This window comes from Magallana gigas, chromosome 2 (assembly GCF_963853765.1).
Source record: "Magallana gigas chromosome 2, xbMagGiga1.1, whole genome shotgun sequence".
NCBI lineage: Eukaryota > Metazoa > Mollusca > Bivalvia > Ostreida > Ostreidae > Magallana > Magallana gigas.
The window spans coordinates 21,789,379-21,816,345 of NC_088854.1; the positions used below are offsets into that span (position 1 = coordinate 21,789,379).

A 26,967-nucleotide genomic window follows, 5' to 3' on the forward strand; every position below is an offset into this window, starting at 1 on the left:
ACTATGATAACAATTCGGCATTCCGCGATTTTATGTTCTCGCAATTTGATGGAAAACTGCTGAATCGCGGAATTAAGTACTCGCGTAAAATAAGGAATCAAAAGTATGTGGTTTGAATAATGATTCCCTTTCTTTAAAATACGATTATTTTTTTATTTGTGATGTAAATATGTTAATATCAATGCGCTTGAAGAAAAAGGTGAAGCAGACACATAAAATAAATAGCAAAATATTTCTGTAAAACTTCACCAAATCATAGCCAATTTGGAGCAATAAGCTAATATCGAGAAAAAACAGAAATACATGTAGTTAACCAAATTTGTGTTCAAATAGAGTAAAAAAGAGATTATTTAAAATAATATGAAAATTAAATTTCAGAAAAGGTATAAAAACTTAACGGGATGAAAATGACACGTTATATATTTTACGCTTTTCAGACGACGTTATGACGTAAGTCATGTTTGTGACGTTATTTCTCTGTATTGTCAAAAATGTGATAAGCACCCTTTTCTCATGGGCGCAATCATTTTTCATATATGTCTCTACGTTAAATTTAAACCCCGCCTAGGGCTTCAGTTTTGGTCCAGGGATAAACAATTTTACAATTTAGAATCTACACTATATATATAAAGATTGTGTCTGTAGTGGCATTTCTGGTGCAGTGGTTCTTGAGAAGAATATTTTATATTTCTATGTTAAATTTTAAACCCCGCCTGGGGCCCTAGTTTTGGTCAAGGACTCGCGATTTTTACAATTAAGAATCTTCACTATATATATAAGCTTTTGTATAAATAATGGCATTTCTGGTGCGGTGGTTCTTATAAGAAGATTTTTTAACATCCCCCCCTCTCTCTCTCTCTCTCTCTCTCTCTCTCTCTCTCTATATATATATATATATCTATGTTATATTTAAAATCCGGCCCGGGGCCCTAATTTTGGTCCAGAGCTAACGATCTTTACAATTTAGAATTTTCACTATCTATACATGATTTTTGTAAATATTGGCATTTCCGGTGCAGTGCTTATTGGGGTGAAGATTTTAAAAGACATACACCATATTCTCACTGTCTCGCTTCTAAAAATGGTTTAGTCCTTTATTTTAACAATTCAGAATTCGAATCCCATAAGGATACTTTGTACTAAGTTTAGTTAAATTTGGCCCAGTGATTTTATAGAAAAAGTAAAAACTTGTGTGAAGAAAAAAAAATACAGACGAACACACAGACGGACGGACGGACGATGAACGGACGATGGAACAGGTGGTTCAGGATAGCTATAAAAGGATGTACCGGTGCATTGGTGGCTTGAAACAATTTACTTATATTTAGTAGATCTTCGTGAATCCACAAAGCGAATCTTTTCGTAGAATAAGTGGCCATAATACTAACACTAGAAGACAAATTATTGTTTCTAAATAAAAGACAGATTTATGGTGCGAATAAAAAATCAGATAATTTAGAGTTATCTGACATGGCTGAGGATTGGAGATCGTAAAGGGGACTCGTCCCTTCATTTAAACGAAAAACAAATTTGAAAGCCCTTCACCTAAGAGTTCTTGAGTTAAAAGTTGATGAAATTGGTCCAGTAGTTCTAGAAAAAGATAGGATAATATAGAAAGTTAACAACAACAACAAGAGGCCCATTGGCTAAATCATCATATCTGGAACCATGTACTAAAAATCTTGACATATAGTAGAATAGATCGACCGGCTCATAAAAAGATTATACATACATATACACCCACCCAACCACACACGCGTAAACTTTACAAAAACGTTCATATTGGTAAACATTTAAAGATTTTTTGTATTTGGTGTGAATTATGTGAAGAATACACCGTATCAATATGCTAAATTGCAATTCTAGTAATTAATGACCAAACACAAAAATGTGTGTTAACTATACCTAAGACATACAACAAGAGGCCCATGGGCCACATCGCTCACCTGAGCAACCATTGGTAACTATTTTGTTTAAAACACTTCATATGATAGCCCGTGTTATTTCAGGCAGCCTTTGTTTACATTACTAGATTTAAAGTTGTAGCAAGAAGTACATGCAAAATCATCTGCGTGAAATAACACGTTATCATATGACGTCATGAAGGGTTTGGGCCATTAAGTTGTCTAGAAAGTTTAGATTGTTTACCATCAATGAACGATAATCTAAATTGTGTCCATTATAATCTAGCTTCATTTATACGCCAACTGAATACATCCCAGAAATTGATATGTGCAGTGAAGCTTTCACATGCGTTTTGGCTAAATTGGTTTGAAAAATTAGCAACATTCTTTTTTATATGAACCCTTAAAAATATGAAGTCATATTTACACACACAAGTTTAAATATTTACAAGTTTCACTGTTTTTTCATAACCTTTCTCCGAAATAGCGAAATCAGAAAGGTTATGAACAGTATTGATTTTCCAAGACATAATCAAATGAAAAATATGTCGATAGAAATTAAGGTAAGGTTTGCGGCTTGCATTTTTTAGAGGTTGTACCAAAGTTACATACCATTTTGTTCACTATACTAGAGTCTTTTTTCTCATGAAATTCAAATAAATTTTGCCCGTCCCGTTTTATAACTACAAAAGGTCAAAGTTTATGATTTCCAATTTTCATTTAATGAAATGTTAACAATTTCGTGAAAATATGTACATTTTATATGTTACTATTATGGGGTTTATTTATGCTTAAAATGTTCGAAAATAATATCACTATTAATATCATGATTCACTTTTATTGATTTCTGATGAACTATCTAAAAATAGAAAAAAATGCAACAAGAGTCTTAATTTTGGACTACTATTATGTAAACGAAAACATCTTATTTGAAACCTTTCCAAGTCCACCGATTTCAAGAAAAACGTATCTTAGAATATGTGTAATCTGATGTTTCTAAAACACTATTCAAAACCATATGATGCGGATTTCGTTTTCGTGGAAATTGATAAAATGCTTGTGTCCTCTTATTTTTTCATTGAAACTAAAAAAAACGCGCGAAATAAAAAAACCTGAAATCAATTATGACGTCATATAAATTTTGACGTCATTACTGAAATAAAGGGTAGTTGGTGTTACGTCACAATGTAAATGTGTGAGTTATCTCCCTGTAACCGCAAACCTTACCTTAATTAATACAAAAACTAGTAACATAACTATTCTTGTGTCATTTACCTTATAACGTCTGTAATAAAACAGTAAAGGAATTTTATCAGAAATGAAAAAGTTTTTTTTTTGTAATTTTGCCATTTTGGGTGTGATTGTTTGAAACGATTGCCAAAAATAATGCACAATATACGTTAAAGTGAAAAATCATCGAAAAACAATGAACTTTATGACACATTTATGATATTAAGTTTAATATAACCATACAAGATAAAGACATCTTTTCTGTTCCATATGATACAAAATAATGTCAAATCATATTATATATCTGAATATAAATGCATGTACAGCCATATCAAATAGAACTATATATATAAATATATATATATATATATATATATATATATATATATATATATATATATATATATATATATATATATATTTATATATATATATATATAATTTCCCAATACAACAAAAAATAAATCGGCACAGTTTTAAACAATTTGAAAATAATAATAATAAATATCCAGAATAAAATCACAAATTGATCCTATTAACCGCAAACAATTTCGCCATTCCTGGCTCTTCAGGCAGTTATGTACAAATGACATATATTAGTTTTTGCTTTTTCGGCTCTAACTTTCCGCTACTTTGACGTTATTATGACGTCACAATGAACTTTTGCTTATTGACGTTACTACGTTACATATTAGTCATTTGTACATAGCTGCCTGAAGAGCCAGGAATGGCGAAAACGTTTGCGGTTGATAGGATCAATTTGTGATTTTATTCTGGATATTTATTATCTTAAAATTATTTAATACTGTGCCGATTTATTTTTTGTTGTATTGGGAAATTATATATATATATACAAAAAGAGCATTTAAGTGATGAAAGTGTGAGTTATTTTGAAATTTCGAATAAAAAATAATTGAGTATTTTTTCGAAAATAATTTCACTTTGAAAGCAATTTATTTCTCATACGTCAATTTCTTTAAAAGAGATATTTTCTGTAAAGTGTACATTGAGAATACACTGTCTCAAATAAACAACCAGTATGTAATATTTTGTTTGTTTTTTCTTTATATGTCTACTGTTTAACTATGAACCCTGTCCATAGATATTTATTTACAAGAAAAGGCAGGTTTACCACCGTCTATGGGCTGGCAAGTGACATCCTTTCTTTATACATACCTGTCATTTTAGAATGATTGAAGCCAAGTGTCCTTAAATACTGGTGCATTATGTATTCACAAGAGAAATACATGCATTCAAATAAATTAATTACATCGCATTTGTAAAATATATATAATTTTTATCATTAACAATCATATTACTATGGTAGTAATAGTTTACATAAAATTATGATTGGCCTTAGGTAATATAAAAATCCATAAAGGACAAATCAAAACCAAAGAGAAGAAAAAAAAAATACAGAAAAGATGTCTTCTTTTTTTGCTCGAATATTTTTGACTAAAAGAGTACATGAATTAAATTAATATGATTTAATTTTCACCTACTTTGCACTCACGTGAAGAAAGTACATATTGTGTGTGTATAGACACTATAAATAAAAATATTACAGAATTTTGAAAAATGAAGACAGATTTACATATATTTACTGTATTGTAAGACACCAACCTTTGCTTGATATAACAGGATATTATTGTATGAAATCACTGAGAACAGCTATAAAGATCATAAATAAATAACCTCAGTTAAAAAACACTGTTAAAATATAACCTCTAAAATATACGGTCTTATTATTTATAGTAAATGCAAACAACTTTTCTGTGACATTTTAATGACCTTTTCTTGCAAATAAAAATAAGCCATCAGTATACAATTCTTAATAAAACGATGTAGGTTCATGATTAATCTTTTTTTCCGAATCGATCACTATCTTCTTTCTACATTCCTGCAGCTATTGTCAAATTGTGTTTTGATGGAAATTAAAGGTTTATTTTTGATGTTGTTTTTTGCACAGTTTTTGAAAGTCTTCAGATGATCTGTCCAGAACTTCACAATTAACTCTTCTGTAATTCATCTATTGTCAATCAGTGCCTTTCCTCTTATTGATCCAAATTATCATCTTGGAATATTCAAGAACTATGTACAAACTTGTATAGTTCATTGTAGCTTTATCAACAAATAATAATAAAAATTTTAACACATTGATTGGAAATCTGCATATACATGTATGGACACTATATGTAATAAAGAAATATGGCAAATACATAAAAGGACAAATTATAAGAAGTTAATATAAATATTTATACACACCAATCTATGTAAGTTACAGAATATATATAAATATACTTTAATGTGTAAATGTAAATTCAAATTATTGGCATAGTCATGTTTCATATGAGAGGAGGAGAAGAATTGATACAGACATCACTGAAGTGGAGGATATTTGTGTAAATTTGGCCTATAAAGGGCTAGAAATTATAAAATTAAGAACAGATTTAACACAATTCTCTAGATTCAGAAAACAGTGGAATGGTAATATTTTATGTGCTTAATTAATATTTTAACCCCTCCCCCTTGAATCACTGAATCTATGACAGTGCCACAAGCAAATAGTTGGTGTCTTACAATATATACTGTATTAACAATTTGTCACCTTTTTTAAGATGACAAATTTGATGAGGGAGGGGGCATCATTTTCGCAGCTCCCTCTAATATGTTTTTACTTTGGTGCCCCATTCTCTTTAAAACAAAATTAAATCATTCAAAAGCACTGTATATTATTTTATGATCAGCCCAGTATGCTTCAAGCGCATCTGTTCCACATGGGGCTATGTTTGTAAAAATCCGATCCAGCTGAGAACCGGTATTATGTGTTGCCTTTGTTACAATTTGTTTACATCCGAAACATTTTTCAAATAATGTTAAAAAGTCAATGTGCCAAGCAAACAAATCGAAATTAAAACCCCCTAAAAGTACCAAATCTCTCTAGTGTTCAGTCAAAGGCTTAAGATGTGTGTTGATATGTTGCTTACCATTTCGCAAAGAGCATGATGGGTATTTATAAATTATGATGAATTGTACATCTCTTCTTTCACTTAAATGTACATTTGCAGTGATGAATTCCAAGGATCCATTGTTAAACTTTGAGATACATGTTATCTTGTAGTCATTTTCACATACAGTGCTGTTCCATGATGTGGACGTCTATTCAAGTGACACGTAACCTCATGGTTAAATATTGCTGTGTAACCGTGTAGTTGAAAATTGTCTTCATCTGCACTACATAGTCTTGTCTCTGAGAAACCAACGACATCCGATGCAAGAATATTTGGCTCACTTTTTACCTGTGGAAAGTGCTTATGAAGTGATTTACAATTGTTGAAAGCAACTTTACAACAATCAGAATTGATTCGATACATTGGAACATAACAAAGTTGCAATGGTGCCTCAGTTTTCATTCTTTCCATTTCCTCAAGCACTTTTTCATCCATAGCTAATGCCTGCTCATTGAAGTTAAGGATATGTAGATGATCTACTTAAAGCAACATAATGAATGTGTGGAGTTTTCCTAACTTTAGTTTGAGATAAGTCAATTACAATTTCATCAACAGTGCACCCTTGAGCTTTATGAACTGTCTTTCCTGCAGCTGGTCGCAATGGAAATTGAATTCTCTGAAAGGTAATATGATTCAATACAAAAAAACCGCTGAACTTCAAACATTGGTGTCCAGTCACCATCTATTCCATCATGAAACAAATGCTTGTATTTTTTGCGAGTTGCCTTTCCAACAGCAGAATAAAAATTTTTGACCCAAACTATGCTTGGTCTTGATATGCCTTCCATATTGCTTTCAATAAACTGAACCTTACATGATGACCCATTGGTAAGCCCATCAGAGACATCAACATTGACCGAAATATCATATATCATCCCAACAGCAAGAATCAACATTTGCATTAAATTAGCAGTTTTGCTGACATCATCTTCATTTACGAAAGACCTGAGAAGCTTTTGTTTTACTTCCTTTGAGTAATCTTTGATAACGGTATCAACTGATTTCATTGTGACTTTTTCTCCTTCAAGTGTTTCAATCAACTGATTGTTGTATGCATCTACTTTAGAGTTCTGAGTAAAGAGATGTGGAGCATGGTGTGGATAATTGTCACTTGTTTCTGTTATAATGCATTTTTGAATTACGTTTTTGTCCTCTGATTTAAATTCATTGTAACGCAGGCGATTAAGCAGTTGAGCAAACTCGATATGATATTTTTATCTCATTATTTCATCCAATTCAAAAACACAAAAGTGTTCCTTCCAGAGATTGTTTGCAAGAGCTTGGGCATTACGGTTTAAATCCTGAAAGATCCAACTGTCCATCACAGGTTTGAATTGAAAAAAGTCACCAACTGCTAAGATACTAATACCACTAAAAGGTTTGTTGATGCCTGTAAGGAGTTGCAAACGACTGTCAATCAGAGATAGCGACCTATTGCCTACCATTGATATTTCATCAATTATGATTAATTTCAGGTTTCTGTATTTTGTTCGAAAAGTGTTTAATTCATCGCAGTGTAAGCTTTGTTGGCTTTGATTAATTTTAGATGAAAAGCTGATGCTATGGTTGATCCTCCAATGTTATAATCTGCTATTTATGTGTATGCACAAGGAAGTATTCTAACATCATCCGGGTTTTCACCTTCAGTGGAACATAGATATCGGTGCAAAGCTTGATAAAGTCCTCTTATCAAAACAGATTTGCCAACACCAGCACCTCCAGACAAAAAAGAATAAATTGGTTCTTTTTCAGTTTTGACCCATTGCAAGACATGATTGAAAAATTCCCTTTGCTTCACATTCAAACTTTTTAACAATTTCAAATATTCATCATCTGGCAGTCTCACAGAACTTTTCTCAGTAAATTGTCTGGAAGGGATACCAACATCTGCTCAAATATCATATATTCTTTGTTCAACTGACCTTTTGGGATTAAACTGGACAGAGTGTTCTGATTCAAAAGATCCTTCAGCTTCATCTTCTGCTTCTGTTTGCTGAGTATTAGGTGCTAATTCATCAAAAGCATCTGCTAATTCATCATTTGCTATCCGTAATGGTGCATCGAGCTGTTCAGCATTAAACTCATATTTCTTGATTTTATGAGCAAGAAAAGACTTTCTAAGACTAAATGACCTTTCAAAAGTGTCAGTTCCAGACAACAGATCAACCGATTCATCTCTCCAGGGCAAAAACAACATTAACTTTTCTCTGTAGTAATTTTGGGGATCTGTTTTTAGATTGAACCGGACATATCTAATCACTCTTGGTACTTTGCGACGTCTGATGATAATGCCATTCTTTAGAGTAAGAAGTGTATCACTCTCATTAAGGTCAACATCTGACTCATCATTTTCACCATCATTTATTTCTGTTTCATGGAATGTGGTCTCAATTTCTTTTGGAAACAATACATCGAGTTGGGATACATAGTCAGCTAAACACCAGTTTTCAAGGTTTTGCATACCTTTTAATGACATTACTGCATTCAACATCTGTAGAATTTGGGGTCAACTTTTCCAATTCAGCATCTGTTTTAATGGTATACAGCTTCCTGTGCTCCCACTTCCACACTATTGAGAAAATGGTTTCCAATATGACGCACTTGTCTTTTAATGTCAAGATTTCCTTCTCTAGCTTCTTTTGCAGCTCTGTTAAGTAAATCACTCATTCCTCTTTGAGATTTACTTATATATGAAACAATATACATTGCACAGGCATATGGATCCAAGATGAATTGCATGTCAATGTTTGCCTTCCAAGCATTTAGAACGACACTGTTATAAGAATTTACTCTCATGTCATATGGGTTTCTTTTTAGAAAAAACTTTGGACCTCTCAATGAATATTCTAATGCATTTGATGTAATCTTCCTCTGATATTTTTAAGACTGACTTTAGGAGTTCATTGTACGATAAATCACAGCCATTTTTGGACATATCATTTAATTTTTTCTGAATTTCATTTTACATTTTTCTGTACTTGTCAACATCAGCATCTAAGGCTCTAGAATCATAGTCTTTTCTAAAGGAGGTAGTGGAAAGTTAAATCTGCACACATCTTTTCCTCCTTTTTTGCATGTTTGAGAATGTTTATGCAATTGTAGCTCTGTCATATCAACATCTTCATTCTTTTCACATTTCAAATAATGATCTACAAAATCCAAAATCTCTTTTTCATTATTTTCTTGATATTTTGGTGCATTTTCAATTCAAACAACCGTATGAACATGGGGTGATCCTCTCATTTGAAATTCAATTCTATAAAAATAGTCTTTCACTTTGCCTATTTGATGATGGTTACTTTTCAACACAGTGTTTAGAAACACTCGAAACCTATGGTCAAAATATCTGGTGCATGTAATTGAATCTTTCTGTACTAGTTTTGATTTTTAAAACCATGACATATTGTCAATTTCTTCATCTGAATATTCCTTTGCATCATTTAAAATGCCAAGTGCTCTGATGAGATCAGTCCATCTTGTATCGGCAGCAGAAAGTGACATGAACCATGTAGGTAAAAATAACTGTCTGATCAATGCAAATACATCTTTTTTCCGAGTTTCAAGATATGCAGGTGAATTTCTTACCTGTCTAAAGATAGAATAACCCTCATTATGTCTAACAAGATTATTGACATGTTCAGGATTTTGTACATTGTTTGCTGTGAATGTTTTTCCTTTATTTTTACATTTCCTCAGAGCCAAATTGCATTTGTCAGTGACTTGCTTCATTTGTTTTTTTTCAACTTGAAAAACAAGTTTGGGACAGACTGTGCTGCACGTCTATCAAAACTTCTCAATTCCCACTTAGCTATGTCTGCATAAGTAAAAGGCACTTCTCGGTCTTCATCACTTAATCTTTCTTTTCCACAAAAGATTGTAGGAAATGACAAATATTCAGCAGCCTGATCTTGATATAAACTTAGTGGACGCTGTCCTTCACCAGGGGTAAACGTGTAAACCTGATTCATGTCTCGTGATGAATCATCTAGCAAAGTATCACAATTTCCATTTCTACCAATTCCATCTACTTCACAAAATTCATCATCATCCAACTCCAGACAATCAGTATTTTGGTCTCTTCTTGACTTTTTCTGAACTAGTTCTTGAACAAATTCATTTGCCAAGGTTGTGATTTCTTGAAACCAGCTTTCATCAACATTGATATTTGCATTCTTGTAAAATTCACTACTGTTCATAAGCCAGTGCAGTGCTATCATAACTTTTGCTGGTCGAACATTTTTATGATAATCACATTTTTGATATGATAATTTTTCTTCAATTTTACGGGAACTGTGACATTTTCATCCAATTTTCTAGGCAAGCTATTTATAGTTGGCTGAATACCAACTGGAACGTTCACAACATTTCCTCTAGCAGAATATTGTCCACCTCTTGGTAACTCTCTAATTTGCATAAAAGGAATTCTCAAAGACACAGGTCTTTCCTCTAAAGGAAACAAATCTAATTCCATTGGTTTAATTGGCCATGTCATACCATTGAAAACAGACAACTTTGGAGTTTTGTTTTCTCTTATCACAGGGTGATAAACAATCTTTCAGCAAGTCCTTAAAGGTGGCTTAAAGGTGGCATAAAGGTGGCTTAAAGGATATACAATCTTTAAGCCACCTTTAAGTCACCTTTAAGCTGAGCTTATAGGTTCTTAATGTCCAAACTTCTTTAAGTCGCCTTTAAGCCATCTTTAAGCTACCTTTAAGCATCTTTAAGTGGCATTTACGCTCCCTTTAAGTTGTCTTTAAACCATCTTTAAGTTCCCTTTAAGTCAAGTTTGACCAAACTGAACAATAAAAACATATATTAAATGCAAAAGCTCTTTTATAGGGAGGGGAAGGGGTGATCCGAGTGATGATATAATTTCCAAGGAAGGGGGGGGGTGTTCCTGGCGGTTTTTGATTGTCGCTCCATTCAACACATATCGCTGTCATCAACAACGCTCCGATGGACACAGGTTGCCGTTATAAAATTCTTTATAATTTTTTGTTTGTTTCAAAATTATTCAAAAATTATTGAAGGAATGAGCGCAGTCTCTGTATCTAAATTTGCGCATGAAATTATATTTAAGTATGTTTGTTTCCTATTATAAATTAATCGGTGAAATATCTCTCTCTCTCTCTCTCTCTCTCTCTCTCTCTCTCTCTCTCTCTCTCTCTCTCTCTCTCTTAGTTCATCCGGTTATTTAAAAAAATAAAGATAATGAACCAAAACTGTATGATTTAATTTAATAATCGGTTGAAGGTATGTATTTTTTTTTCAATTTTAATTATTTCTAGGTCTAATTCTCGATCTGCTAGATACATGTTAAAGATGAAAAGACTCTCAACTGCCTTTGTTGCATCGGGCAGGATATTACTGCTTTGTTTGTCTAGACATAGTTTTGTTCGTTTGTGTATATCTAATTAGAGTCTATTGTTTGTCCAACTTAAGAAAACCTCTGGAACTAATACAGAATATACAAGATATACACAACAGTTGTGTCGTGTGCCCAGGTGCACGTTTGTGTATATCTAATTAGAGTCTATTGTTTGTCTAACTTAAGAAAACCCCTGGAACTAACACAGAATATACAAAATATACACAACAGGTGTGTCGTGTGCCCAGGTGCAAGTCAGGGTTTCTAAAGGCGTTGAAATCTTAGTATGTACGTGTATACGATAAGTCTAGTGAATAAAATTTGTAATTCATTTTCAAAGTATTATTTCCTAACTCTGGGTTTTAGAAATGTTACGTCTACAAATTAAAGATACATGTATGCAAGAGTAAAATCTAGAGGCTAATTAATTCCTGTACCGGGTATAATAAATAGGGGTTAATTGTTTAAATATATGTATAAGAGTGAATATGTCACATACCCGGCCTGGTACATCATACAATTGTATGTACAAGTATATGTATACATCATTTGCAATTGCCACATGCAGTAAAAACGTCACCCGTAATTGGTAATATTTTTTGTTATAGAATTGATAGTCTAAAAATCATGTATACAATTAAATGTTTAAACACACTGGAACGGCGCCGTGATCATGAAAACCAGTAAAATTGCGTAGAACTAATGCCCTAATAGTTTCAATGCATTTCATAAAAGAAATGATTTCATCTTCTTCCTTGCATTTCATTTAGCTATTAATTAGATGAACGTTTATCTACTCGGTATAAATTCATTTACTAAGTGAGCCTAACGGTTTCCATTAAGGTATACTATTTTTTTTTCACTGAAGACCAAGTTCCGTATTTCATTCTAAATATTTGCATGCATGTAATTTATAAATTAGATATGATTGATTGTTACAATTTGAATGGAAGTCAAAATCTGTTCAAGTAAATAATACACATTGAATACATTGATTCAATATCCACTGATATATAGGATATAAAAACCTCCTTATAATTAAATATGCAAGTTGCCGTGGCGCAGAGGAAGTGAGGTGATGCTGGTAAACGAAGGGTCCCGGATTCAATCTTCGTCTTGGGCGTTTTGATAATTTTTTTTTTCATTTTATTTCCCAGAATAAAAACCGTTTTTAATACCTTTTCTATCATTATCATATAGTTAATATATTTTGTTGGTAAATTAAGCACAATATTGAATTAAAAGAATTTTTATGGCTTAAAGGTAGCTTAAATGTGGCTTAAAGAAGTTTGGACATTAAGGACCTATAAGTTGTCCTTAAAGGTGGCTTAAAGATAGTCTTTAAGCTGCCTTTAAGCCATTTTCACGCTTTCTTTAAGTCATCTTAAAGCAACACATATGGCTTAAAGATGGCTTAAAGATCGTCTTTAAGCTACCTTTAAACATCTTCAAACTATCTTTAAGTAGAACTTAAAGATGGTCATTCATCCTGTGTATTGATGAATAGCAAGTATTGCAAACCCATTCCTTATCTTGAACAGAAAGAGTACTAGTCAGATATTTGTTTCTTATTCTTTCATCTAGTTTTGTGTTTTCCACTTTTAATACACTTTCTTTAAACCAAGTCTGCTGACAACAAGAACATACAAAAATGGGACCATGTCTAATCTGTTCATGAAAATTTCTGATGCAATCATCAATATATGCTCCGAATCTTAGCTCTCTATGTCGTTCATTTGCTTTGTTACTATATTCAACATCCATCCTCTTTTTTTGTTTCTGTTCCCTATTATGAAATTTTTCATTTTCATGATATGAAATGTTACATCGTTTGCTTTGCCTTTTCAATCTTTCTTGTTCAAGGACAATATGGTTCTTTTTCTTTAATTTCCGGGCTTGTGTTTCTCTTTCATTTTCTATATTTCTTACATTAATGTTTTGTCGTTTATTCTTTCTTGCAATTTTGTCCGTCTTTCTTTTCTTTTCTTGAATTTCAATGCTTTGCCTTTTAAACTTTCTTCCAGCTGTCTTTTTTGTTCTTTCTTTCTCAGACACTTCAGGATTTTGTCGTTTCAATTTCCTGGCAGTTTTGTCCATCTCTCTTTCCTTTTCTTGAACATCAATACATCGTAGTTTTAATTTTCTTCCAGCTGTAATCTTTGTTCTTTCTTTCTCAGACACTTCAGGGTCTTGTCGTTTTAATTTTAATTTCTTCCAGCTGTATTCTTTGTTCTTTCTTTCTCTAACACTTCAGGGTTTTGCCGTTTCAACTTTTTGGCAAGAGCATCTTTGCATCTTTCTTCCGTTTTAAATTGTGCATTTTCTCTCATTCTTGACATGTATTCTCTCATATAGCGTTGTTTCTGCATTGCTTTTCACCATTTGTAATAGATAGAGGTTCATCCATTTAGTAGATTTTTTTTTTGCAATTGGTCTTTTTCTGGAAAACTGTGATGCAATGTACTAATAGAGATTGGTAAAATTTCAAACTGCATAGCAAAATCAATATGCATGCTGTTGTACATGTTGTACAAATAAGTCACCAAATCATCAAGACTCTTGTTCAGCACTAACACAGATTTGCCCTCACAAGAAGATATGCCATTATGGTCATGTGAATGAGAATCAAAGAAATAATATTCAGTGTTTGACATTTTATATATACCAGAACATAATTAGCAAATATCTAGAATTCTGGAATGCCTCATCTAAAGCTTGATGCAATGATTTCACATGGCTATTCTGTTCTCCCGTGACAACTAATCCCCATATCAATCCCCTGTATCAAATTTGTGAATGACATGATGATTTTCTCCCAAAGTCAAGTTACTTGGCAACTCATCAAAGTTGAGGAGTTTGTTATGAAAGATTTGTTTCTGCATCATACTTTTGACCACCGTTGTATATACCTGGTCTCCTGCTATTAAAGTATTATCTAAAATGCAGTTGTGAATGAGAATGCTTCATAACATTTGATCAACATACATGTAGTGAGTGCATTGCAACTACATTGACTGCCTCTTGAAAATGATGAAAACCTTGCATCTCCTTGATGAAATGACCGCATAACTTAGAGTTTCTTTTCATAAACCAGGTTATTTTCACTTGATTGCAAATTTTCATTACCATGAGTAACACTACAATTTTGCACAGTTTTAGTGATTGAGTCATTGTTTGCAAGAAATTTTTCCACATTGCTTTGCATATTCATTTTGGTAGAGTTTTGACACAAATTTTTTTCGCAAAGTTCATTGAGCAAATTCTTTCCGAGTTCGAGTGGCAAAATCATCAGTACATGTAAATAAAATATAGTTAAAGACAAAATCTGATACATATGTCTACTTAGAATTTGTTTATTTTCATTAGACATTTGTAAACAAACGGTCGGCCATTTTTTTTGTTAATCACGTGTTACAAATACAATTGGAACAAACACATGCCAATACTTTGTCGTATTTAACCAGAAAATACTGACTCCGGCAGTTCTTATTTAAAATAAATATACATGTAAAAGTATATTATTCGGTAAAAAATGATAATTTTGATTAAACATTATTTATTTTAAACTATCCCAAGATGCACTTTTCCAAGATTTAGCGGGTTCTGATTGGTCAGTATTGGCGCACTTTATGATTCCGAGCGAAGGTTAAAATGGACAAGAAGGTGCTGTTGTAGAATGGAGAATTGAGAAGCATTAATAGCCTCTACAACAAGGAGATAATGCAGAAATGAAGAACTCATGTCAAGGTAACTTAATTCACAATATAGGTACTCCCAATAACATTTTCAAAGCTCGAATTTATCTCTCATTAGTAAACGAGATCTCGCGCCATCAAATCAAGATGGCGTCATTTTTTCAAACTTTGTTCGGCATTTTAACTTTTATTACATGTACCTTATCTCTTTAAAATATACGTTTTGACCAAGTTAACCATTAACCAACTTAGTTTATATGCATGATAATTAAGTTTATCCAGGGTATACACATATATGATTATATAAACGTCCCTAATATATGAATGCTTGGTTGGTAAACAAGACGAACAATGAATCTTTCGCACATTGTACAATTTACAAACTCTAAATGTAACGTAAATATTAAAAAAATAATTATTAATTTAATCCGGAAAATGAAATCTTTCACGTTTTTCTTTTTCAGCATTGGCAGCATACAAAGTCAATGTTTCCGGTGATTACTTGCATCCTCTGTTCGGTGATTCGGGTGAATGTTTTGACCAGCTGGACGATGTGAACGCAAGGTATTGCTTTGAAATTGATTATTTTCACCATTAACTTATACATGTGTTGGATGTTTATAATTTACTGTAGTAATTTTTGGGAAATCCAGGTCTAAGTTCTTGAAAAGGAGATGCAGGTTGATGGGGGGGGGGGGGGGTGGTGAAACACACTTATTGTTGATAAGTTTTTCCATTGTTCAACAAACAATAATTGAATCAAAATGAAAATAACATTGCTTCAAATATAAAATGAAACATTTTAGACCAGATGCTACTGTAGTCATTATATGACATAGTTTAAACAGCAACTGGCAACTGCATAGTTATTAGTAGCTTCTGTATTCAGAATTTTATTCAGAATGCTTTTATTACATGTTAGGCTGTATGTTTATTGTTTAAAAATCTAAATGAAACGTTATTATTCTTGTTTAAGATAAATAGAACAGGCATAAAGTACAGCCCAGTGAAAGGAACAAGTTCATCGCAAGAAGAAGAATTTTAATGCTACCACTGTCCAGAACTACTAAGTCTGCTGCCTATTTCCATAAACTACGACTCAGGTTACATCAACAACAGCCAAGGACACTCCTTATTGATTCGAATGGACACATCTCTACGACCCGACTAAACCTATGCAGAACAAGACTTTTTAACTGTAAAGTATTCTCATTTCAAAAAACCTATAAACTATAAAAGTACTTTTTTATATGATCAAATACCAGTATATTACAATGTCTGTCTGTAAGCTAGAATCTTAGAAAATCACATGGTTTTGACTTAATAAATGATTGATTAGACCTTGCAGATATTAACTTTCATTTTCTTAAATAATTTGTTATATTTGCAAATATTGCATAAAATATTAGACTTCATGTAACATATATCCTCACACCTTCAAGTTGATAAGTGTTAACTACTTTTTTTTCCATTTTCTTTTTTTAAACCTTTATTGATAACTTAGTTTTTATTTGCAGCAATATATGAAAAATTAAGAAACTAATCTTAAATGTAAAAACACTGCATTAGGAGATGAATGCATGGGTCATAGAAATGATAAAATACACCAAACAATATTCAATTACGTCGTATATGAAAATATATAACGACAACATATACCCCATGTATTACAATTTTTATATAACAAAATTACTTGCATGGAAAGTTGTTTCCATGTGGGTTTTATTTTAATCTGTGTTATGTAACTAATATTGGAATTGATGAGAATTGTAAGGTGAATGATCTGTGTGATACTTTGTATTTTATACATTCATGCTACAAAAAGCAAGTACATGTACATGTAGTAATACTTGACATATATTAACAATGTATATTTTACTTCATGCCTTGGATTTAAAAATATTAATGTAGGTAAAGTAGTGAAATGTAGGAAGGTAAACCATGTGTAAAGAAGAATATTCACCAGGAATGAAGTGTGTTGCAATCAGCATAATTAATTACCGTAAATGTGTACATCATATTTTTGCACATGATTTGACAGACTGCTCCATTGTTAGCTTTTTATTGGCCAACAAGCTTTTCATATCTCCCTCTGGGTCATCTATTAAATACTGACAGGCTTATGATATTAAAATCTGATCAGTTGGTACATCATGGGTGGAAATGAGAAGTTCACTTTGGATTATCAAATAAATGATATCAAATCCTGTTCTATTGTAAAACATTAGATTATATTACTAACAAAGAAAAGGTTTATCCCAACTTGTAAGTGGGTCACTTTGACCTCATTTTGGAATTTATTGACATACATATTCAAATCAAATCTGGGTCATACATCTATAGTCAACTACTATCTTGTAGTGTATTTTTTTTTGTTGATGGATACTTTAGACTTTTCAAAAATATTTTATGGTGTACATATTCATTGTAGTTCAAATTGAGACAAGTGTTTCATGTTCATGTAACAGTGACGTTTTCTTTGTTTATTCATGTACATGCAGTTATTTTGTAAATTGTATTCATTTTTTTAAAAAAGGTAAGATCTTTGTTGCATTTTTTAAGGGAGATTTGATAGGCATTTAATCGAGATGAAAAAAAATACAAATGTAAAGATTTCTATGGGAGGTTTTTTTCTTGTGCAATTTTATCATTTTTTAAATAAAAGTCCCTAATAAGGGAATTGCCATATGGATGTTAATCCATTGTTGTATCTTGGCTGTATTATATTTTATTATTGGAAACAATTTCAGATTTTTGAACAAAATAAATTTGGAACTGTTTGAAATTGTTTTGTTTTTACATAAAGTAGAAACCTTGCTCAGATTTTATGAAAGCAAAAATATAACAAGTTTCAGTAAATTTCAGTCGCGGAAACCCTTTGTAAACAATATGTATCCCAATTGTATATGGAGGTTGAAACTATGTAAAAACAGCACTGCGGAAACTTAATGAAACTTGAAGTTTCCGTGCTGAAACCTGTCGGAAACTTAAAGTAACCTTAAGTTTCCGCAGAGTTTCTAAAGGGTTTCCGCAGCGCTGAAACCAGATATTTCATCCAGTGTTAAATATGTAAGTTGCCGTGGCACAGAGGAAGTGAGGTGATGCTGGTAAACGAAGGGTCCCGGATTCAATCTTCGTCTTGGGCGTTTTGATAATTTTTTTTTTCATTTTATTTCCCAGAACAAAAACCGTTTTTAATACCTTTTCTATCATTATCATATAGTTAATATATTTTGTTGGTAAATTAAGCACAATATTGAATTAAAAGAATTTTTATGGCTTAAAGGTAGCTTAAATGTGGCTTAAAGAAGTTTGGACATTAAGGACCTATAAGTTGTCCTTAAAGGTGGCTTAAAGATAGTCTTTAAGCTGCCTTTAAGCCATTTTCACGCTTTCTTTAAGTCATCTTAAAGCAACACATATGGCTTAAAGATGGCTTAAAGATCGTCTTTAAGCTACCTTTAAACATCTTCAAACTATCTTTAAGTAGAACTTAAAGATGGTCATTCATCCTGTGTATTGATGAATAGCAAGTATTGCAAACCCATTCCTTATCTTGAACAGAAAGAGTACTAGTCAGATATTTGTTTCTTATTCTTTCATCTAGTTTTGTGTTTTCCACTTTTAATACACTTTCTTTAAACCAAGTCTGCTGACAACAAGAACATACAAAAATGGGACCATGTCTAATCTGTTCATGAAAATTTCTGATGCAATCATCAATATATGCTCCGAATCTTAGCTCTCTATGTCGTTCATTTGCTTTGTTACTATATTCAACATCCATCCTCTTTTTTTGTTTCTGTTCCCTATTATGAAATTTTTCATTTTCATGATATGAAATGTTACATCGTTTGCTTTGCCTTTTCAATCTTTCTTGTTCAAGGACAATATTGTTCTTTCTCTTTAATTTCCGGGCTTGTGTTTCTCTTTCATTTTCTATATTTCTTACATTAATGTTTTGTCGTTTATTCTTTCTTGCAATTTTGTCCGTCTTTCTTTTCTTTTCTTGAATTTCAATGCTTTGCCTTTTAAACTTGCTTCCAGCTGTCTTTTTTGTTCTTTCTTTCTCAGACACATCAGGATTTTGTCGTTTCAATTTCCTGGCAGTTTTGTCCATCTCTCTTTCCTTTTCTTGAACATCAATACATCGTCGTTTTAATTTTCTTCCAGCTGTAATCTTTGTTCTTTCTTTCTCAGACACTTCAGGGTCTTGTCGTTTTAATTTTCTCCCAGCTGTATTCTTTGTTCTTTCTTTCTCTAACACTTCAGGGTTTTGCCGTTTCAACTTTTTGGCAAGAGCTTCTTTGCATCTTTCTTCCGTTTTAAATTGTGCATTTTCTCTCTTTCTTGACATGTATTCTCTCATATAGCGTTGTTTTCTGCATTGCTTTTCACCATTTGTAATAGATAGAAGTTCATTTATTTAGTAGAATTTTTTTGGCAATTGGTCTCTTTCTGGAAAACTGTGATGCAATGTACTAATAGAGATTGGTAAAATTTCAAACTGCATAGCAAAATCAATATGCATGCTGTTGTACATGTTGTACAAATAAGTCACCAAATCATCAAGACTCTTGTTCAGCACTAACACAGATTTGCCCTCACAAGAAGATATGCCATTATGGTCATGTGAATGAGAATCAAACAAATGATATTCAGTGTTTGACATTTTATATATACCAGAACAAATTGCTCCTATCATAATTAGCAAATATCTAGAATTCTGGAATGCCTCATCTAAAGCTTGATGCAATGATTTCACATGGCTATTCTGTTCTCCTGTGACAACTAATCCCCATATCAATCCCCTGTATCAAATTTGTGAATGACATGATGATTTTCTCCCAAAGTCAAGTTACTTGGCAACTCATCAAAGTTGAGGAGTTTGTTATGAAAGATTTGTTTCTGCATCATACTTTTGACCACCGTTGTATATACCTGGTCTCCTGCTATTAAAGTATTATCTAAAAATGCAGTTGTGAATGAGAATGCTTCATAACATTTGATCAACATACATGTAGTGAGTGCATTGCAACTACATTGACTGCCTCTTGAAAATGATGAAAACCTTGCATCTCCTTGATGAAATGACCCCATAACTTAGAATTTCTTTTCATAAACTAGGTTATTTTCACTTGATTGCAAATTTTCATTACCATGAGTAACACTACAATTTTGCACAGTTTTAGTGATTGAGTCATTATTTGCAAGAAATTTTTCCACATTGCTTTGCAAATTCATTTTGGTAGAGTTTTGACACAATTTTTTTTCGCAAAGTTCATTGAGCAAATTCTTGTCGAGTTCATTGAGCAAATTCATTTCACAATTTTTTTGGTTTTCCTGTTTTTTTTTTCCTGGGCAGGCTCCTCAGGGTCAACATTGGTTTTACTGTTTTTCACGAGGCCAGTCTCCTCAGTCATTTTAATGTCAGATATTGTTTTACTGTTTTTTATGAGGCCAGTCTCCTCAGCCAAGTCCAGGTTAGAAATTGTTTTACTGTTTTTCATGAGGCCAGTCTCCTCAGTTATGTCAATCTGTAACTTTTTCCTGTTCATCCTCCAATACCTCCGCCGTGACATCTACAAGAAAAATCCTTTTAAATAAAAATCATAAAATGTCAGACACAGCCCATAGTTTTTTAAAAGATTTGGATTGTGAAAATAAAATGAATATTTTTCATCATCCTGCTAAAGACTATTAATAGTACTACTGTTACATGTACTTACATGTACAATAGTTTAACTTAAAGTGATAAAACAAAACATCAATTATGTTAGTAATTGTATTCATGTGTTGAATGCTATAATTTTATATGCTTATTTATTGTATTTTTCATGTTTATGTTTGATGAGATAGGTTGCATTTCTTTCCCAGGCCTTGTACAGGTCGTTGGCCATATTATGTAATTTCCGTTCCGTGGTCACTGTCCATGTCTATTTTTACCCCAAATCCCTAGTCTAAAAACCTCCTAGTGACCTATTATGTAATTGTAAAAACATTCCATGGTGTAATTCTCCCAAAATTAAATTTAATAGCCAATCAAATTAAACGATGTGGTCACGTGGTTTGATGCGGTCAGTATCTGACCAGTGAGAGTAGGGTCATTCTGTCTTCATCTCTGAGAGTGTTAGCACGAGTAATGTTTTGATACACCCACCCCATCCCCGTTTGACCACTCCAACATTTGGAAGATGCATACATGTACAAAATATTGTTATTTTGCATATTTTATTTTTGAGTCGCCATCTTTTTGCTGGTTTTGTATATATTGTATATAATTTTGAACAAAATATTGTTTTTCTGTAATTTAAGGGGATCAGCATATTGTTTATTTAACATTTTGTGTGAACAGTTTTGGGGTCTGATCCCCTACTATGTTTTATTAATTTTTCTTTACTTTCGTCATTTTTAATAAATGACATATTTCATCATGCACAAGTGTTATTGTTATTTTGCATATTTTATTTTTGAGTCGCCATCTTTTTGCTGGTTTTGTATATATTGTATATAATTTTGAACAAAATATTGTTTTTCTGTAATTTAAGGGGATCAGCATATTGTTTATTTAACATTTTGTGTGAACAGTTTTGGGGTCTGATCCCCTACTATGTTTTATTAATTTTTCTTTACTTTCGTCATTTTTAATAAATGACATATTTCATCATGCACAAGTGTTGAGTTCATTTATCAGACAGCAAAAACAGAGCTGCGGTGAGGTTGTGCAGCATGAGAAAACATAAACAAGTTGAACAAGCAGTTAAGTCTAACTGCTATTGTATCATGTTTTCCATTGCAAAAAATTCCAAAATTGTATGGCCTGCTTATCAATTTTGATATAAAGGACATTTCAGTTATCAGTTTAGTGAGCAATGGTAAAGTTAAAAAATATAATTGGCTTTTCCCTACAACAAACAAATTTAAATGTGTGGATTCATCATAATAATGACGTCGACAAAACTTCATAAAATTCCATTTAAAAAAATGCAGAGGAGTTGCAAAGATGACCTCTTAATACTGTACAATTTTTAAGTTTATAATTCTATGTGATGAGTGACTGAAAATAGGCATTTTACTTTTTGATTTGAACGATGGAAATTAGGAGATAATAAACAAAATTCAAATTTACAAGAGATTTCATACATTCTACTCCATTTATACAAAGTCTACAGCTACTATAAATGCGCCTGGCATTATATGCGTTATCAAACTGAGTTATTTTGGACCTTTGTTTTGGAGTGTCATGGGTTTGAAACACTGCAGCTGTCTAAAACTAGCATGTTTAAAAATAACAAAATGACAAATTTAAAAGCAAAGAAAACTAGCTATTCGGAATTGCTTAGAACATAACCTACTTTTCTTCAACAGCCGCTTAATGTTTTTTATGAAATGCACTAAAAATTTGTCATTTTTGGGTAAAGAGAAGATCTTAACGATTAAGTGCATTTTATAATAAAAGATTAAATCGTTAAGTTCTTTTCTGTTCCCATGATGACAATTTTTTTAACTATCGGCTTGGAAAAACAAAAACATCACTAATATTTTATATAATATGATCTAACTATTACTTAGCAAATTATTTTTCATTAATATCCTACTAAATATTCAATTATAATTATTAAAGAAAAAAATCTTTTTTTTTTCTTTGAGGTGACTAGATTATGATCTGCACCATGCTACATTAGGCCCCCCAAAAACATGTGTGTTTCCGGTTTCCCGACCCACCCTATTTTTTATGCGCCGTCCCTAACACTTTTTATTCAAAATCCAGATTACCAACCGTAATTGGTTTCATCAATAGAGTCTTTACAAATCGGAGTTTAAAAAACGCTTGTAACAATTCAATAAAAACACCATTTATCAAAGCGTTTTAAAGATTTCTAATTGCAGATTGACAGCACGGATGAAAGTTATCCTTGGTTATTTTAGCTAAATTATCAATGCAATAAATAGGTTCTTAGGGCAGTGATGTGTTATAAATTAATATTAAGGTGCATATATGTAAATGAAAAAAGCAGAGGCAAAGGTTTTCTTTTATTTCTGGGTGTGGAGACTGCAGACATCAAAAGGTTTTGATTACTATAGTATATAGGCCTAACAATCTTATAAAAATTATTTTAAAATGCTCATTTCAATTGCAAATGGAATTTATAAATTAGTCTTAAAACCATTTATTATGTATTCATTAAAAAAAAATTATTGAAATGATTTAATTCTAAGGCTCTAGTCTAATCAACCAGAATTTCCTCTGTTTCTGATTTCAACACCTACAGTTACGATATAAATGTCAACCGTTTTGTCAATTGACCAGGAAAATAGAACTAATAACTACTATATAATATATTTATGGTAATGAGTAATATACTCAGTGAATCTATAGTGACTATAATATTTATGTTTTCTATGTACATGAAAATAAAATCTTCGTATACATTCCAAATTAATCTTAGATTTAAGAAAGCTTTAATTTTGTAACAGTTGTCACTATCCACAATTGCTCCACCTGTAAAATAAATTTTCTTAATGTATAGAAAAATTATATGCTAGGAAATGGAAAAAACTTAAAAGCTCATTTCAAAAAAGAAAAAAAAAGCCGACTTACCTACCCTATTTTAAAATTTGATGAAATAGGGAACACACACATATTTTTTTGGCCTTGTTTACATTTCTATGCGATTGTGCTATCATAACAAAGGAAAGAAACCCATATTTAAAAGTTCATGTTTTTATAAAATATAATAAAAAATTAGTGAAAATTGTGTGAAAATTTGGATAGAAGTAAATTGATGATTTTGCGCTAAAGTCTGTTTATAGTATAGTTGTAAATGAGAAATTATAGAGTCTCCAAAACAAAGCAAGAAACTTAGTATAAGGCTGATAATTGATATTGGGGTTGGGGATGTGGAGGTGGCACTGTATACTTATTAAGGAGGGTTTTGGGTTATTTGCATGATATTTCATTTGTTGCAATGCGAACGGAAGGATTCTTGTGCCTAACTTCACATTACAGTACCTTCTATTCAAGAGAGTCATGACCTATTTAGTGTTTGATGCCCCATTACAATAGGAACAAGAATATATTTAGTTTAGGGGTGGGAATCTCAATAGTTTTTGAGTTATTTTGGCACTTCCTGTTTCGGGGGAACAGGACTACCCTATATGGTCATGACCTATGAATCATTTGATGCCCCAATGCACAAAGAAACAGTTTAGGGTTTAAGATCCAACTATTCTAAAGATATTTGGTCAATTCCTATTTCAGGGTGGGGGGGGGGGGTGGGGGTGGGGTGTGAAACCACCTCATATGGTCATGACCTATAAACCATTTGGTGCCTCATCCTACAAGGAATGAGAATATATATGGTTTAGGGGTGGGGATCTTAAAAGGTTTTTTTGGCACTTACTGTTTCGGGGGACAAGACTACCCCATGTGGTCATGACCTATTTATCATTTGATGCCCCAATACATAAAGAAACAGTTTAGGGTTTAAGATCCAACTATTTGAAAGATATTTGGCCACTTTCTGTTTCGGGGGTGGGGATGGGGTGGTGTGAGACCTTATATGGTCATGACCTGGTGCCTCATCATACAAGGAATGAGAATATCAGAATATATATGGTTTAGGGGATGGGAATCTCAAAAGTTTTTGAGTTATTTTGGCACTTCTTGTTTCGGGGGGAACAGGACTACCCCATATGGTCATGACCTATTTATCATTTGATGCCCCAATACATAAAGAAACAGTTTAGGGTTTAAGATCCAACTATTTGAAAGATATTTGGCAACTTCCTGTTAAGGGGTGGGGGTGGGTGGTGTGAGACCACTTCATATGGTCATGACCTGGTGCCTCATCATACAAGGAATGAGAATATATATGGCTTAGCGGTGGGGATCTCAATGGTTTTAGAGATATTAAGCAATATATATCTAAGTTCGCCACTTTCTGTTTCGGAGAGTGGGGGGGGGGGGGTGAGACCACCTCGTATGATCATGTGGTCATAACCTATAAACCATTTGATGCCTTATCATACAAGGAACGAGAATATATATGGTTTAGGGGAGGGGATCTCATTTTTGAAATATTAAGCAATATCTAGGGGGGGGGGGGGGGGAGGAGTGTTACACCAGTGACTTAAGCTTATGTACAATATATAATGCCAATAATACAATATATGTATCTAAAAATCCCACTCCATGTCGATATCTTTAACAGTTTTAAAGTTATAACCATTATAAATACAGTGTACAGCTTTCCTACTAAGTTCCAATGCTACACCCTATCCCCCAATTGGACCCCAAATTAAAATATATAAACCAGACTGCACAACTAGATAATATGCACGGCTATCATGTCCTACAGTTTGCTTCAATTTCATTCATTTGATTGGACTTAAGTTAATTAGTAAAATCCCCTCTCTAATAAAACTGTTTCAAGAAATGCTGGATTGAAGAAAAACATTTTAGTATTATTCGGATTAATTTATATTGGCGTTCAAAGGATATTGTGCCATATGGTCCCTCGGTAGATGAACAAAAAATATCTATCTGAATTTTACACTTATTTTTGCATATACTTAAATCTTTAATATACCTGTTTGGAATACTTCTTTTATCAAATATAAGATCACATGCATGCAAGATATAATAATAAATTCTGGTTAGGAATTACTGTTTACTTCCCATTCACTTTCAATTTTAGTTCCCTCCCCCCTTTGTAAATCTATCAAAATATATGGTGCATATAGGATCAATGTTCTCCCTCAACTACTTACTGTATTTTATTAAAATATACCTGCATGTGATAAAAAAAAATTGTACCTGATTCCTGAAATTTAAAAACATTAAAAAATTAAAATGATCTTCCCCATTATAAGTTATTGTTGTTTACATGGTGTGTTCGTGTGACGTTTTATAATCTTAGTTACTTTATTAACGAATGCACTCAACTAGAAAATGTTGTCGTGTTACATGTATATGTTAAAGCGCTTTTCAATTTATTGAAAGACATTTCACTCTGCAGTACAAAGACCCACCCATTTTTTCAATCTTCATTTAAAAACAAGAAATGGCTACAAACCAAGATGATTTTTCCGCAGCAATATTTTCTTTAGAACAACTTTACAACTGCAAATATCCTCATAATTAAAATATGTCAGAACTATGGAAACTGTTTAGGCCAAAATAAATTTGTTTGTCTGGAATTGCCTTCCCTCTCAGTGAAATACTCGTTTTTCAAAATTGTAGATAAATGGTGGATGCAGGGGCGATAATGTAAAGTTCAAGCAGATAATTTATGTAATTAAACAAGAGGCCCAATGGGCAACATCGCTCACCTGAGCAACACTGGCTTTATATGGTCGTTCAAAGGATATTGTGCCATGTGGCCCCTCGGTAGATTAACCAACAATGAATATTCGAATTTCACACTTATTTTAGCATATACTTAATCTTTGATATATTTACCTTTATGGAATACCATTTTTACCGAAAATAAGATTATATGCAATATAAATAATTAAATTTTCAGTTGCTGTTCATGGTTAACTTCCAGTTCCCTTTATTTTAGTCCCCTTATCACTTATAAAAAGATTTAAATACATGAGAGCATAAAGGTACATTTTCTCCCTCCACTATTTACTAGTTATTGTATTTTATTTTAAAAAATCCTATGTAAAAGAAGAAAACTGTACCTTAATGCACCAGAATAAATGTGCTTAATTCCTCAAATTAAAAACATTGAAAAATTTAATTGGCCTTT

General features: G+C 32.3%; 2 protein-coding genes and 1 long non-coding RNA gene across 3 annotated transcripts in view; 1 reads left to right on the plus strand and 2 right to left on the minus strand.

Moving 5' to 3' along the window:
* LOC105341985 (hemicentin-1-like) overlaps positions 1 to 26,967 on the minus strand; it is a 114,129-nt gene that overhangs the window by 33,247 nt on the left and 53,915 nt on the right. The window lies entirely within an intron of this gene.
* Positions 1 to 26,967, minus strand: part of LOC105322662 (carcinoembryonic antigen-related cell adhesion molecule 5-like) — a 57,368-nt gene that overhangs the window by 11,511 nt on the left and 18,890 nt on the right. The window lies entirely within an intron of this gene.
* On the plus strand, positions 15,640 to 17,898 carry LOC136272197 (uncharacterized). The gene is made up of 2 exons (XR_010710169.1): positions 15,640 to 15,772; positions 16,185 to 17,898. It is a non-coding gene; the product is annotated as an uncharacterized lncRNA (long non-coding RNA).